This window comes from Pseudorasbora parva, chromosome 21 (genome assembly GCF_024679245.1).
Source record: "Pseudorasbora parva isolate DD20220531a chromosome 21, ASM2467924v1, whole genome shotgun sequence".
Taxonomy (NCBI): domain Eukaryota; kingdom Metazoa; phylum Chordata; class Actinopteri; order Cypriniformes; family Gobionidae; genus Pseudorasbora; species Pseudorasbora parva.
In genome coordinates, this window is record NC_090192.1 from 7,280,545 (window position 1) to 7,297,063 (window position 16,519).

The following is a 16,519-nucleotide window of genomic DNA, read 5'->3' on the forward strand; positions in this document are numbered from 1 at the left end:
AGGCCATCATTGACACCCTCAAGCGAGAGGGTAAGACACCGAAAGAAATTTCTGAACAAATAGGCTGTTCCCAGAGTGCTGTATCAAGGCACCTCAGTGGGAAGTCTGTGGGAAGGAAAAAGTGTGGCAAAAAACGCTGCACAACGAGAAGAGGTGACCGGACCCTGAGGAAGATTGTGGAGAAGGACTGATTCCAGACCTTGGGGGACCTGCGGAAGCAGTGGACTGAGTCTGGAGTAGAAACATCCAGAGCCACCGTGCACAGGCGTGTGCAGGAAATGGGCTACAGGTGCTGCATTCCCCAGGTCAAGCCACTTTTGGGCTACAGAGAAGCAGCACTGGACTGTTGCTCAGTGGTCCAAAGTACTTTTTTCGGATAAAAGCAAGTTTTGCATGTCATTCGGAAATCAAGGTGCCAGAGTCTGGAGGAAGACTGGGGAGAAGGAAATGCCAAAATGCCTGAAGTCCAGTGTCAAGTACCCACAGTCAGTGATGGTCTGGGGTTCCATGTCAGCTGCTGGTGTTGGTCCACTGTGTTTTATCAAGGGCAGGGTCAATGCAGCTAGCTATCAGGAGATTTTGGAGCACTTCATGCTTCCATCTGCTGAAAAGCTTTATGGAGATGAAGATTTTGTTTTTCAGCACGACCTGACACCTGCTCACAGTGCCAAAACCACTGGTAAACGGTTTACTGACCATGGTATTACTGTGCTCAATTGGCCTGCCAACTCTCCTGACCTGAACCCCATAGAGAATCTGTGGGATATTGTGAAGAGAAAGTGTAGAGACGCAAGACCCAACACTCTGGATGAGCTTAAGGCCGCTATCGAAGCATCCTGGGCCTCCATAACACCTCAGCAGTGCCACAGGCTGATCGCCTCCATGCCACGCCGCATTGAAGCAGTCATTTCTGCAAAAGGATTCCCGACCAAGTATTGAGTGCAGAACTGAACATAATTATTTGAAGGTTGACTTTTTTTGTGTTAAAAACACTTTTCTTTTATTGGTCAGAGGAAATGTGCAAATTTTTTGAGCTGTATGCCAAAATCCTCACTATTAAAACAATAAAAGACCTGAAATATTTCAGTTGGTGTGCAATGAATCTAAAATATATGAAAGTTTAATTTTTATAATTACATTATGGAAAATAATTAACTTTATCGCAATATGCTAATTTTTTGAGAAGGACCTGTACATGTTGGGGTATGATTTCCAATTTAAACAGCCACAATAATTGTATTTCCACTATTTAGACATTTTGAGCACCTTACCAGACCCCGTATCCTAAACATAACCATTTAATCAAAATAAAACACAGTACATAATTTGCAGATACAACTACTGTTAATTATTATTCTAATCCTTCTTCTTCAAAGACCATCATCTGCCATAACACTCAAATCACAAACACATAAAAAATTGCTGCCTAAAAAAACGTTACTTCAGCTTTGATTGAAAGTGTATATGAATCATTTCTACTTTTATAAATGCATGCAAAGAAATAAATGATTCTTGAGCTGATACATTAATCAAGCAATTGAAAGTCGATTCTGTGGTATATTGGTGCAACTGTGTTTTATGTATTATGGTTTTTTCATAGCGCCCATGCGCTGTATGTTGTATTAGTGTTGGACTAAGGGAGTTAGAAAAACAGTAAAGACTACATACTTTATACCTCCATGTTTCTCTCTTCTTTTCCCCATAAAAACACTACAGAGTCCTAGTTTCTTAGTCGATATAGGGGTACCTTTAACATCTTAATTGTAATGCTAAAGGAGCTTGACCATGCTTTTGCTTTATGCAAATATGGGATCAAATATATACACGTCTTCAACTGGATCCAGATACCAAAGTCTTATTACATGCTGAAAGAGGAACTGATTTGGACACAGATTACCGAACCGAACAATGAGGCATTTGGCATGGTGCTGTTTATATTATTGGAAAGATCTGTATAAATGAATAATTTTTTATTTCACTTTATTGGTAACCTGCAGTCTAGACAATGATAATACACACTCCAAACAAAGATTCCAAACAGGAACAAGTCTGCTTTCCTTTTTGTATATAAAACAGATTTATAAGTATGCCTATCCACATGAATACAGCATACTCAAATAGGTATATACTATTTGCTTGATACAACTGCTTGATTGCTTCCATTGTTGGCATATGTAAACTATATTAAGCCATCTGCGTTACTCTTTATATTTTAAGTAGGGCTGTCTTTTAAATGTATTAAATGAGTCAATTAATTATATAAATTCCATATGAATGGATCATCTAAGCTTGAAGTCCCACCTGCTACTACAGGCAAGAACTGAATAACAGAACACATTTACACATGGCCTCTTTTTCTGTTCAAAAAACACTTAAATGCTCCACAGAATGCAGGCGCCTTGAGATTTTTATATATATAATACAGTCTAGTCTCTTGGCTGATGTCAACAAAACAATTTTCTGGTACCTTCTTTATTAACAGATAGATCCAGTGATCCTTCTTTAACTTTTGTTCACCTTTGCAGAAATTATTTTCAAGATGGAAAGTAGCTCTTCAACGGATGATGAGTTCTGTTTGGCTGATGTGCAGTACTGTGACAGAGCGCTTGATTGTAACCACACGTTTCCTAATGAATATAAAGAGTGGTCACAGTCCTTCAGAGTGTGAAAATGACATGGAGATTCTGAACTAGACCCCATGTCTTGCACTCACTTTGCTCTTCTTCTCTCTCCACACCTCTTGAGATGTTAGTGGAGTAAGACTTTATTGAGTCTGATTAGGGTCATGTGCCCTGATTATAACCCTTGGCCATAGTGATTTGTGTGATTGTGAGAAGTTTTCTTAGAACAGAAAATATGTGCAATTTAAATATCTTGTAAAGCTCTTGGTTTCAGACCATTTAAGGCAGTGATATACTCACGGCAAAGTTCTTTTTCATTTTTTGTTTAGAGATAAAAAGAAGTTTGAAATACGTTACCAGTGATATACTGCTGACAGTGACATTTAGATGAATATGTAAATATGCGCTGCATGCTTTCCTTTTAATAACAAAATAAACATGCAACAAAATTGAGAAAACAGTAAGCATTTTTTAATGAAGCATAAGAAATGCATCTGATCATCATAGCAATGCGGATATGTTTGTGCGAGGACTGCATTTCGCCACTCTAGTCAAGAACCTAGAGTACTGGTCACATCACGTTTATTTATAAAGCATTTTATACAATAGATTGCTTAAAATCAAGCAGCCTTAACGGTATTAAATATTCCATCAGAAGTGCAACTTAATTTTCTTATATAAAGCAGCTCTCCAGTGTTAAAGTTTTCATTCACGGATGTCTGACCTCATCCTACTGAACTGTCCAAATGAACCAGAAAAGATTTCAACATGAAAGGCGAAGTGTTCGCGCAAGCCTACCTGTTACATAATCGCCACGGACCAATGGTAGTACAAAGGTGTTTAATTCCCGAGAAAGTTCCCGTTGACTGTTTTGCAAAAAAGCTGTTTTGAACTCACAAAACAAACTCCAAAAGAAGTTCGTTTTGGGCTGAATTTGTTCGAAAATACGTCACATCTGTTCGTTTTTTAATACGAGCTTGAAGTATATAGTTTTTTTTGGTGGAGCATGCCTGCACTCTAAAAAATGCTGGGTTAAAAAAAACCAAGATGGATTGAAAATGAACAATATCTGGGTTTGTCCATTTTCAACCCAACTTGGGTTGTTTTTAACCCAACATTTTTAAAGTGTGGGCTCTATCAAACTAAGAATGACAGTCATTCAAAATCTTCAGATGTCTTTATTTTGGTTCCAGGCCTTCGACTTTCATTGTGCAGATGATAGCGTTCCAACGCAGGAACTTTCCTTTGGAACTAGGGACTTTGGGGTAGTATACTCGGAGTGTTTCGACCACAGGACGCAGAAATTAAATGAAGTTCCGGGTAAATATTTCCCACCCAAAACGTCCCTGCTCACGATGTAATGCTTTTTTTTTTTTTGCAGTTCAGGAACTTTCAGGGGTGGGACTTAGGCTCTGAACATGCTGATTGCTTGAGTTAATGCAGCATTTTATTTCTACCTAAAAGTCTGTTGCAGTGCATGCAGTAAGAGTTGTTGGCTATTCGAATTAAGTTTAAAAAAATACGACCGATGGGCCATCGACGAGGTTCAGGCTTTATTAGGTTTATAAGCGGATGACAAAATCCAGTGGGAACTCTAAACTTGCACGCAGTCCTGCATCACCAAACTAACCTTCACTGTACTTTAGACCATGATAAAACACAGACAGAAACAGGTCTGGGGGGGAAGGAATTGTTCTTGGAAAAAAAGTTTCTGTACTACCAATGAGCAAATAATGACAGAGCTTGGATTTAAGTATAGCCTTGTAATTCGTTTTAGAGCTGGTTGGTTTTATAAATGGCCTAATTCTTCATTGAAGATGTGCCCTATGATTTTTTTTAGCAGTCCCATAGCTCACAAATTTTACAAATTGAGGCTTATTCCTTACAGTAATGTACAATGGTAACCTTATTGTTTAAGCCACAATAATAATCACTACAGTTAATGCTACTTTCTATAAATCTCTATAATGTGACGATGAATATTTGAGTTTTTGGTAAGGTTTTATTTGTTATTATTAGTTATTCCAACATGAACTAACAATGAACAACATCTACAGCATTAATTAAATGTTAACATTTACGACATTTTAAAAATCAAAAGTTAGTTTACATTATTCAAAGTGCTCCTAATATGTTTTGGGGGGATATCATATTACATGCAGTGTGCAATATCACTGTTTGTGAATGTACTTTTTTTAAGTTTCAAAGATTAAAGTGCATGACAAATGGAGTTATTCTCTCTCAAAACATTTTTTTTTTGAACTGGCTGAAATTAGTTATCAGTAATTATAGTCAAGTCTTCCTACTCAAACCTGTAATGCTGCAATTTAAATTACAAAGAAAATGTAAGTGTTTTTGTCCTTGAATCCACGTAAACCCATTGTAGGAGACATTTAAAACTAAAATAGGAGCCTTTAGAATAGCACAATAGGGGCTTTTTAATGCAATAACATTAACAGTAACATGTACCGTGTCTATAGTGAATGTGTGTGTGTTCCTGCATAACATTCCTCTAATCTGGTCCAAGGGGGTAATCTATCACTCGGAAAGCGTACCACCCATAGGGATGGCCATTGCTTACCAAGCCATCACCTGCTGTTAGCATCCCATTGACTCCCATTCATTTTTGAGTCACTTTGACAGTGAATAACTTTACATGCCGTTTAAAGACTCCATTTGTCCATTGTTTATTTATAAAGAAACACGACAATGCATAAAAGGCTCCATTACCTTGTATCTTAAACTATCGCCCCGTAGAAGCTGCTTTTGTAAAAATAGGCTAACGATTGCGTCATAACCAACGCGACTCTGTCGCACAGTTGAGAAATTACCGTATAAACAGGAGGAGATGCTCAGAAACAATCTTTAACTGTCTATGAGGCAGTCGGGGGGACGTGGAAACATAAAGTCCGATAAAGTCAAGAGAGAAAAATGGGGAGAAGCAGATAATGAGCCAAAAGCAACGGAAGAAAATATTTAAACAACGTGATTCAGATTTCACTTTCCACAACTACTAGAAGACCTACAGCTGTCAGACAGGTTGCTCACGTCACATCTATGTAGTCAAGCTCAGTCTGAGCCGGCGCAGTACGCTCAGACATCAAAAAGTGAGTGCCTCTGATTGGCCTCATTTTCCGCCATTGAAGTCTATGGGTCTATTATTAAGTCTATGGGAAGTCTATGATCTGGTCACTGCGATTATTATTTTTTTTTCAATTTAATGTAGGGATTTAAACCGGCCCTTTGCATAATAACTTTTTTTTGCACATAATGTATAGCACAAATATACCATAACAAACATTAACCATGGTTTTATTAGTGTTACGTGTGGTTGGAGTCAGGCAATGAGAGATACAAGACATCCAAACTAAATGGGTTTGTTTAATAACAGAGAACTCAAAACAGATACATCGAACACACTAGAGAGAAACTTAACACTATATTCACACAAGATCAACACACACTATACCAACGTAAGAACCGACAATGAGTGCAGGGAGTGAGTCCAAACATAAAGGTGTGCTGATGACGAAGACCAGGTGCAGGGAATCCGGGGAGAGCGGGAGAGATGATGAGGAAGTGAGTTCAGGTGTGAGACAGGGAGGATCTTGGGAAATGGAGTCCGGGAACGGGAGTGACTGTGACAATTAGATAGTAACACCATAGTTCCTTTTTATAAGGCATATTCACTATGCATGATTTCATAGCACAGCTGGCATGTTTGTTTGAAGGACAGCAATGGGAAGGATGTGGAATAGTTTGTTTTGACAGTAAAAAGCACAGGTGCTGGTCATATAATTAGAATATCATCAAAAATTTGAATTATGTCACTAATTCAATTCAAAAGGTGCAACGTGTATATTATATTGTTTTATTACACACAGACTGAAATATTTCAAATGCTTATTTATTTTAATTTTGATGATTATAACAGACAACTAAAGAAAATCCCAAACTCAGTATCTCAGAAAACGTGAATACACTCCTGAACAAAATCTTAAGACCAGGCGATGCATTGCAAGTTTTACACATTTCACACATGTGGATCATAACCGGGTTGTAAGCGCTAACATGCTAGCTTGCCCTAAGATGCACCTGTCACTGAGCAAATACTTTATTTTTATGAACATTTTTGAAATGTAAAACTACTGAAATATTTATTCGCAAGAAATGCATTTGCACCTCAAAACAATAGAGGCAATACACTGAATGAAAGCTCAGAAGACATGGCAATAAACATCAGTTGATATTTTAGAGAAATCTCAAAATAAAATCACATGACAAGATATTGTAAAACATTTAATACAATTCAGAGTTTTAGACTTATCATCTTCAGATTTGAAATATAACGTGGTCAGGCTATAGCTGTAGGGCATTTCTAGATTGGTCCAAGGCCAACAATTTTCATAAAGACATTTCATACAAATACATTTCTAATAACTTTACAAAACTTTGAAGCTTATTATAGCTATTTTTGATTATAAAAATTATTATAATTTTGACTTTACAGTAAATGCTAAGTGTCTGCTTTCAAATGAGACCATAATTATGCTTTTAGTGCAAAGGATTCATGAACTGTATCTGTTTTCGTTTGAGATACAGTGGGGAGAACACGGAACAATCTTGGTTATAAAGGGACTTAAGACACAGAGGTTAAATTTTACCAAGGCTGTAGGAAAAGGATCCAGTGCACAGGTGGATGGTTTCATTATACTGATGATGTCCTCAACCTCACGCTGTGTGATGATAGAGAAGCAGCAGAGATGTTGGAAGGTCCCTGGTTGTGGATCAACAGATGGGACAGGCAGAGCGGAGGTGCTAGATAGGAGCATGTAGATGTTGTCTACTTCGTTCCTAAAAAAGGTCATGAACTTATTGCACCTCTCTTCTGTGGCTTCTGGAAAAGAGTGAGTTTGTGGTTTGAGGATGTGATTTATAGTGGAGAAAAGCTTCTTGGAGTTTCCAGGGTTATTGTTGATGATGCAAGAGTAAAACTGAGACTGAGCATCTCTCAAGGACCTTGCGTAGGCCTTCTGATGATCTCTATAGGCTTGCCTATGAACAGTGAGTCCTGAGAGCTTGAGACGACTCTCAAGTACACGCCCAACCGTCTTCGTCTTCCGCAGTTCACTGGTGTACCATAGGGCTGAGCGTGAGAAGGTGACCATTCTAGTTTTGACTGTGTGTAGATCTAGAATGCTGCTCAGAGACTGCTTGTAGAAGTCGACCGACTCCGTGACTGAGGAGAGATCAGCAGAGGAGAATTGCTATAGATATATATTTCTTGTTTCTTCCGATTAATCTGAAAAATAAACGGCCAACTAATCGTCTATACAAATAATCGTTAGTTGCAGCCTGTGAACTAAAATAAGCATTAACATTATAACACACATATTAATAACATAAGTTAATAAATGCTGTAAAAATATATTGCTCATTGTTAGTTCATGTTAACAAATGAGATCTAAAATATCAAGTACAATTTTTTAAAGGCAATGCTTTCATAGTTTTATTGTAGTTACAATGGTTAATATGCTACAGTGATAAGTCCTCACAGTAGTTGCTTAATTGTCAGCTATTTGCTGATAGCGTAAAGTATGCATGCGTGCAGGTCAACATAATGATAATTCTGGAGGGATGCATCCTTATGACATTACACTGATGTGTTCATTAAAACACATCACATTCACCTGCAGCTAATCAAGTCAGCTCCCTTTGATCAGGAAGCGAGCTGGTGAAAAGGGCTGTTGTCCACGATCTGCTTTCTGTCCCTCAACGGTTTGTGAAGAACACCTCTCCAACATCCTGCCAACCACTTAACTGCTCACAGGGCTTGTAGCTCATGTTGTGAGACCTGTGTTATATCAATTCGCTGCTTGTAAAACAGGGGGAGGCAGGCAGAGTGCATCCCCCGCTAGGCAGTGCTATGTAAACATGCCAGGAGCCTGACCGAGAGGAACTAACAAAGATGCTCAACATTGAGTCGGATGGAATCTCAAGCACTGCGTTCATTGATCGTCTCAGAATCTGACAGCGCGCTCATGGAGCGCCCATCATACGTTTGCTGGCCACGTTGTGAACGTTGCACACAAAAATGGCAATAGCTGATTCCACACGCTGATTCATAATTATTGTAGAACCACAGAGTAATTAATATAACATAATTTTCATTTTTGGGTGAACTAATCATTTAAATTGTTTTTTATTTTTTTAATAACATTTTTTTTTATAATATTTAAATAAAGTTTTTCTGATGCCGTACATCTCTTTTGGCCACTACTATATCAGCGATCTTGGTGGAATTATGAAGTCTGCAATTCCTAAGTGTGTTCATGGCAGTGAATAACCTTCTGTAAAAGAGTTTTAAGCTATGCACGTTTCATATGTTTCATATGATATCAATATGATATCTCAAGATCTTTGGTTAAAATGCTTCATTCCTCAGACTCAACCTACTTTGGTAGGTAAACTGCTCTGATGACTGGTTTTTATGATGTGTGGTGATGATAAGGTCTTTAGTTGCCATGGACAACACAACTACACCCCATCAGAGTAAACGCAGTCTGACTGAACAAACTTTAACTTGATTGCTCTAAAGCTGTGTGTGTGTGTGTGTGTGATGTGAATGTGTAAAGTCAAGACCTTCCCTCAATATGTAAGAGAAGTGTGTTCCAGCAAATTCATCATCAACGCACCACACTGTCATATCACATCTATAATTTTTTTTTTTTTTTTTTTTAGGGATTGAGTATGCATAGGTGTTTGTATATAAGTTTAAAAATAATAAATGTTGACATCAGTAATAAAAAAAATGTTTTACATTAAATTGATCAAATGGGATTTCATAATATTAAATATGTGACACTGAAGACTGTAATGACTGTCATGGTATAATGATGTTAAATTTTTTTACTTTGCATCACAGGAATAAATTACATTTTAAAATATTTGTAATTATTTTAAAGGTTATTTTAAATTGTAATTATATTTAGCAGTATCACTGTTTATGCTGTATTTTTGATCAAATAAATGTAGACTTTGTGAGAAGACCCACCATAAACTTTTGAACGATATATATATATATGGGCCGACTGATTCAAGCTGATAGAAGAGGAACTTGATTGAAATAACCACTCGTTACAACCGAGGTATGCAGCAAAGCATTTGTTAAGCCACAACACACACAACCTTGAGGTGGATGGGCTACAACAGCAGAAGACCCCACCGGGTACCACTCATCTCCACTACAAATGAGAAAAAGAGGCTACAATTTGCAGTTGAAGACTGGAAAAATGTTGTCTGGTCTGTTGAGTCTCGATTTCTGTTGAGACATTCAGATGGTAGAATCAGAATTTGGCGTAAACAGAATGAGAACATGGATCCATCATGCCTTGTTACCACTGTGCAGGCTGGTGGTGGTGGTGTAATGGTGTGGGGGATGTTTTCTTGGCACACTTTAGGCCCCTTATTGCCAATTGGGCATTGTTTAAATGCCACGGCCTACCTGAGCATTGTTTCTGACCATGTCCATCCCTTTATGACCACCATGTACTCATCCTCTGATGGCTACTTCCAGCAGGATAATGCAACATGTCACAAAGCTTGAATCATTTCAAATTGGTTTCTTGAACATGACAATGAGTTCACTGTACTAAAATGGCCCCCACAGTCACCAGATCTCAACCCAATAGAGCATCTTTGGGATGTGGTGGACCGGGAGCTTCGTGCCCTGGATGTGCATCCCACAAATCTCCATCAACTGCAAGATGCTATCCTATCAATATGGGCCAACATTTCTAAAGAATGCTTTCAGCACCTTGTTGAATCAATGCCATGTAGAATTAAGGCAGTTCTGAAGGCGAGAGGTGGTCAAACACAGTATTAGTATGATGTTCCTTACAGAAAATCTTTTATTAAATATTATAATGTAAAATTAAATATTCTATTTGTTTAAAAAAGATTAACTTGTCAATCAAAAAATTATATAAACTTCAATGGATTTGCATGAATTTAAAGTAATTTTTTGCTCATAATATGTTGCGTTTCAGTATCTAAAATACTTCAAAAAATGATTTTGAGAACTGCAGTTTACAGCTAATGAGATAACATTGAATATACAGACTGAAATGGTGATAGCAATTTGTCTGGTTATGCTTACTTTTCCAAGGGTGGTCCAGTCTACTTACTGGAATATTGCTTCAAAATGACAAACACATAACCAAAGCAATTTATATTTTTATTGAATGATGTGACCCAGAAATATTTACTGCTTTGTTTCTTTGCCAAAATGGCAGATAGACTGGACAGTATTCATATTATAAAAGCATGTTTATTATAGCACAATTTGTCATATTCTGGAGGTTTTTTATGAAAGTTATTGTAAATGTGTATGTTCAGGGTAACGAGGTACATTCAACATCTTGTATTTATTATTCTAAGTAATAATATGTCGTATCATTCATGATGTACTCAAGGTCGATCAAGTTTTTAAATATCTTTTGTTTGGTTCTGTGTAACAGGCCCACTTCATCTGTTTATGAAGTCTCTGTGGTGTTTTTAGACAGAAAAGGGCGGTGCTGTCGACTCAATATTTTGTAATATACATGTTAATTTCTCTCTGAGTCCAGTTAAATTTAAAACATTGCCTGGAAACACGCTGTTATGTATGGAAATTATTCAAAGTGGGAATGAGAGAGACAAATCAGTCCTTTCATTGAGTGGGAGCGGATAGGATGAGTGTGAAAGAGAGATATCCACCGTTTTGCGTTGAAAAAAAAGAGGAAAAAGTCATGACCATCAAACAACATCAGAGCAAGACGTTTTAGAGACAAAGTGCGGAAAAAAAACCCCACTGGAAATATGTGTTTGTACAGTATATCTCAATAATATTAAAGGCAACATATTTCATCAAACTCTACAGTATTTTGTTGGAAATTGGTTGATAAAATAGGTAGATTCATTTCTACTGCTTCTGTTACACTTTTGCGGGGACCAATCACCGACTGGCTTATCCACCTGGCGCGCTATTGCCGAGTTTAACAAGATGACGGATAGAGAAGCGATGGGTCGTTGCCCGCTGATTAGTCATTTAATTGCAGAAAAAAACTTCACAGGAAGTGATGAAATCACGCAGACAGATTGTTAAAGTCAGGAAATTCAAACATTATCCAAAAATTGTCCCATCATTCATCGACATCAAAGATGGCTTATCACTTGAAACATTCAAGTAGTAGTAAGTCTGCTTGTGCTAATGATAATCTAGATAGTGTTCGCACTTGAAATACTCCATAATTTTTGGTCATGTAATATTAAAAGGCCTACTTCTGTAAACTTACAATAAAAACCAAAATGTTGTGCTTTGAAAATATTATAATGAAATCAAAAATAATAAAAACAATCGGGATGTGCTTGAAGCAAAAAAAAAGCAAAACTAAAACTCTGTCCTCAAACTACAACTATACACTGTAAAACCCAACAAGTTACGGTAACTCAAACCATTTGAGGAAACCGATTGCTTCAAACCAATTAAGTTTTAAAACCATTAAGTATGAGTACTGAAAACTCATATACATTGAGTTAAATTAACTCATATTTTAGTGTTGTTTAAGTGTTAAAACTTATATTTTAGTGTTGTGTTGATCAATTATTAAGAGTAAACTGAACTTAAAGATTTTAAGTTAATTTTATTAATTCAGTTTGAATTCAGGTAACAAATCTAACTAAGTCTTAACAACTACATGGTTACTTAAATGGTTTTAGGAAACAGATTGCGGCAAATGGTTTAAGTTCATCAAACTCAAAGTGATTAAGTTACATAAGACTAAGCACAAGCTAACATTGGTACAAAATGAAGACAGAACAGGAGGGTATTTTTAAGTAATTTATTGAAATATAACATTTACATCATAAATACAGTATGCCATATGTTCACAAATATAACTAGACAAAAAATATTAGACTTTTTCACCAAATAAAACAGCACAAACATGTTTAAAAAAGTCATAACATTTAAATAACAAAACATATAAAATAAAAAAAATTATGTAAAAAGGTACGTTTCCTCAAAAAGCAAAAGCACTGTATGATCTTTAATGTACTCTAAGTGTATTGCACTGACCGAAGACTTGGCAGACATCACCACCTCATCTTTAAAGACAATCAAAGCATCCAGTGGGTTTAAAGGTAACGTTCCCTCTTCCTCCTCGACAGTAAGGATGGTGACTGTTGGCTTCTGCACCTGGTCAAGCTCCTTTTTCTATATGCATTGGAAAAAAAGTTTGTATGTCACCACATATAAAAATAACCCTTGTCAGGGCAGACACCATATTTCAATTTTCATAAATAAAAAAAACGTTGTTATAAGGAACGGATTATTGTTGATTTAATTGGGCGTGTGCTTATTTAAAACCCTGTAGTTCAATTTTGTAAAGATGTTAAGTTGTTTGTCAGCAAGGTTTAATTGGGGGAAAAACATTTTCAGGGGTGTATCAGCCGAATGTTCTAGACCTTGAATTGAATGACGAATTGAATTGAATTGAATTCAAGCGATAATGCACACATTGCAAAACATTTGTTTTTCATGTCAGTATGTCATAAATAGAAAGAAGCAACAGTTTACTGTCAAAGATTTGTCGCTCACATCACGCCGCATCCAGTGTAGACAACATAACGGACTATAAGGGGCTCTTTTGTCCTGTCGCGCTGCTCACATCCGGTGTAGACAAGGTGAAACAAGACAGATTTGATTAACAAATTTTAAATGGATAATGGCAAGACATCCTTGGTGTAAATTACGTTCTTCTTTCAGATTAATATAATCAGAGCGGTATTAATAAATGTCCTGGTTAATCCAAGCATTATAATGGCAGTAAATGGCTGTCCAAAATTTGAAGCCAAAAAAGTGCATCTATTCATTATAAAAGTAATCCACATGACTCTGGAGGGTTAATAAAGTACTTCCGAAGTGAATCGATGGGTTTATATAAGAAAAATATCCATATTTAACTCGTTATAAAATAAGAAAATAACTAGTTTCCGGCGCAACGATGACGTCGGATATAGCGTAAAAAAGCATAACAGCCACGGCGTTGACGGCGGACGCAGCGTAAAAAACATAAATGATGTGACGATGATGTCGGGCGTTGCACAAGCGTTTTGAATCACGAGAGGATATTTTTCTTACACAAACCCATCGATTTAATTCAGAAGGCCTTTATTATTCCCCCGGAGCCGTGTGGAGCACTTTTAAAATGGATGGATGCACTTTTTTGGGCTACAAATTTTGGGCTGCCATTCACTGCCATTATAAAGCTTGGACGAGCCAGGACACGTATTAATATAACTCTGATTGTATTCGTCTGAAAGAAGAATGTCATTTACACCAAGGAGGACTTGAGGGGGGGAGTAAATCAGGGTGAACGATTCCTTTAAGCTTGAGCTGAGATTGGTTTATTATGTGTCAAATAAGCTTTTGCTGTGCTCAATATGCTAATGAAAGCCTAAATTAAACGTTTTGAAGACTAGATTTTCAATGGACAGATTAATAAAATTCTTATGTGTTTGGAACAATATGAGGGTTGGTAATTTATGAATCATGACTGAATTTGTATTGGCAAGTGGACTATACATTTAAGACAACTTGAATGATCAACTATCAGTCACTGTAACCACACCATGCATTTATGCTGGTGGCAGCTGAAAGGTTAACATGTTTCTAAATAAATGTAATGTAGTTTTGACATGTGTCCTACCTTGTGTCTTGAAAACATCTCCTGACTCTTCCTTTTAAATAGTAACAGACCTGCCAGGATCGTAGTTTTTTTTATGATTCATGACAAGACTTCTTTCAACCACTGCAAATCTAGCATTGCCAATTACCTTACACCTTTACAAACCCAAGGCAACTTCAGGATAACTGCCAGTGAAAATATAACACACGAAATGTTTCTGTTTATATTAGGAAAGCCGACTATAACAACAACTTTCAAGACTTGACCAGTATTCTCCTGAAGCAATACAACATGACTTTGAATGATAGACAGACTGGACTTTGGACTTTAAGCCTTTTAAAAAAATCATATTGCTTCAGAAGACTTACAAGTTGTGCTAAAAGACATTTATGGTCATAATTACGTTTGCAAAAATAGCAATTCATTCAAAAATTAAAATTGAAGAACAAACTTATATTTGTATGAACATTATGTAACTGTTCATAACGTTATCATTTGCATTTTGCACAGTAACGTTACAAAATTCCATTGATTTGTTCAATGTTAATTCTAACTTACTTACTCATAGAATTGTAGCCACGTTGCTGCCATTGCACCTTCGTCTTTGCTCTGAAAAGATTTAAAAGCATGGCAACAATGTGTTAGTGTGAGTTTCAAATGAGAAAACGTCATGAGAAACAAATGACAGTTTAAAATTTTATCTAACGTTAGCAAAACAGGATCTAAAATGCTCCTCAAGTCACTTTGTTCACCCCGGAGCTTCAGCTGCTTTAGTCAAATTAACTAGCATCACATATGATAGAGGAAACTCGAATTCGATTAACATTACATTTAAAACGGTTGTAATATAAGGAATGCGTGAGTTTGCATTAACGTTACCTTTTGCTTTAACGTAAGTTAGTTAACGTCACTGTGGCACGAGACGAGAGACATGGAAAGATGGCCAACTGTCTCAAAAGCCAGCGTTTATCTGTCCGACTGTGAGAAAGCACAAACATATATTTTTTAATTCCCCGCTGACAAACTGCAGTGTAAAACAGCATAATTAACTCCAAACGTGTACATTACCGTTGATAACACTGGTGCAATAGCGCATTTGCTCCTAATGTTAGATTGTTTGCTGGCTAACTTTACACACAACATTACTGAGCTGGTTAATCTTCGGATAAACATAAAAGAGGTACGAAAATAACACTGAAAACGTTCAAACATGAGCGAAATATGAATAAATAAGTTTGAAACGCTTACCTTTTGTTTTTCTTGACTGTAGCGCGAGCCGTCCTGCTGTGACTGGACTGAAGGAGGGAAAATGGTGCGGTTTTTGTTACCTCGGAAACACACTGGGATGATACTTTGACATGACTAAATGTAATGACTTTAAAAGAGCTTAATGTAAGACTGTAGGCTTAATATGAGGTAGATTAATGTATATACTATTGTTTATTTATTTATTTTATCAGCTTTTAGTTATTTAATTGGCCATAGATGTAAAATACTAGATTAAATAAATATCTGTAACTTAAACCATTAGAGTTAAAAAGTTTTAGTAACTTATTTAGATTGAGGTTTGCTTACAATAATACATTTTTGAGTTAACATCACACATATTTGTTAAGTTGAATTAACTTTTTTGGTAACATTAAGTAAAATGAACTTATTTCATTTAGTGAATTTCACAGTTAGGTTTTACAGTGTAGTAATATTAGTAATAATCATGTCATGATGCTTGTCTGGTATAACAATAAGGCAGCGACTATTTGCAAGTGATAATAGCATATTTTTTGCGATAGATGATAATCCGTGGCATAATCCATAATCCATAATTTGGATTATGCAAATTCCACAGACCGATGGCATTTTCATGCCATTGGCTCATTTTGTAGATCTCGAAGGCGACTGGCTTCTAAGTGAAACACCCATTTCGTCAGTACTGGCGTTACTTTGAATGTACTGATTGAAATGGAACATAGAGTGTAAATTATTATATTTATTAAAATTAATAAATGGACGCTGATTTAATAAAAGTCCTCCTTACCCCTAGCACATTAAATGTTACCCACCTTACCCAATAAATATTATTATAAACTTTTTTTATTATATATCTTTTTATTTATAATATTAAAAAAACATATTATAAACATTTCGTTAGACACTTTAGTTCAACTTTTA

At 36.4% G+C, this 16,519-nt stretch overlaps 1 protein-coding gene and 1 long non-coding RNA gene across 6 annotated transcripts in view; one reads left to right on the forward strand and one right to left on the reverse strand.

Moving 5' to 3' along the window:
• prkg1b (protein kinase cGMP-dependent 1b) overlaps window positions 1–16,519 on the forward strand; it is a 242,337-nt gene that overhangs the window by 95,343 nt on the left and 130,475 nt on the right. The gene's annotated exons all lie outside the window — the stretch shown is intronic.
• On the reverse strand, window positions 12,427–15,683 carry LOC137056378 (uncharacterized). Of its 3 annotated transcripts, XR_010900316.1 has the most exons (4): window positions 15,599–15,683; window positions 15,230–15,328; window positions 14,913–14,959; window positions 12,427–12,876 (listed from the first exon to the last, which is right to left on the reverse strand). It is a non-coding gene; the product is annotated as an uncharacterized lncRNA (long non-coding RNA). The 3 variants fall into 3 exon arrangements; XR_010900315.1 differs by having other exon boundaries at window positions 15,230–15,661; XR_010900317.1 differs by having other exon boundaries at window positions 14,372–14,959; window positions 15,230–15,661.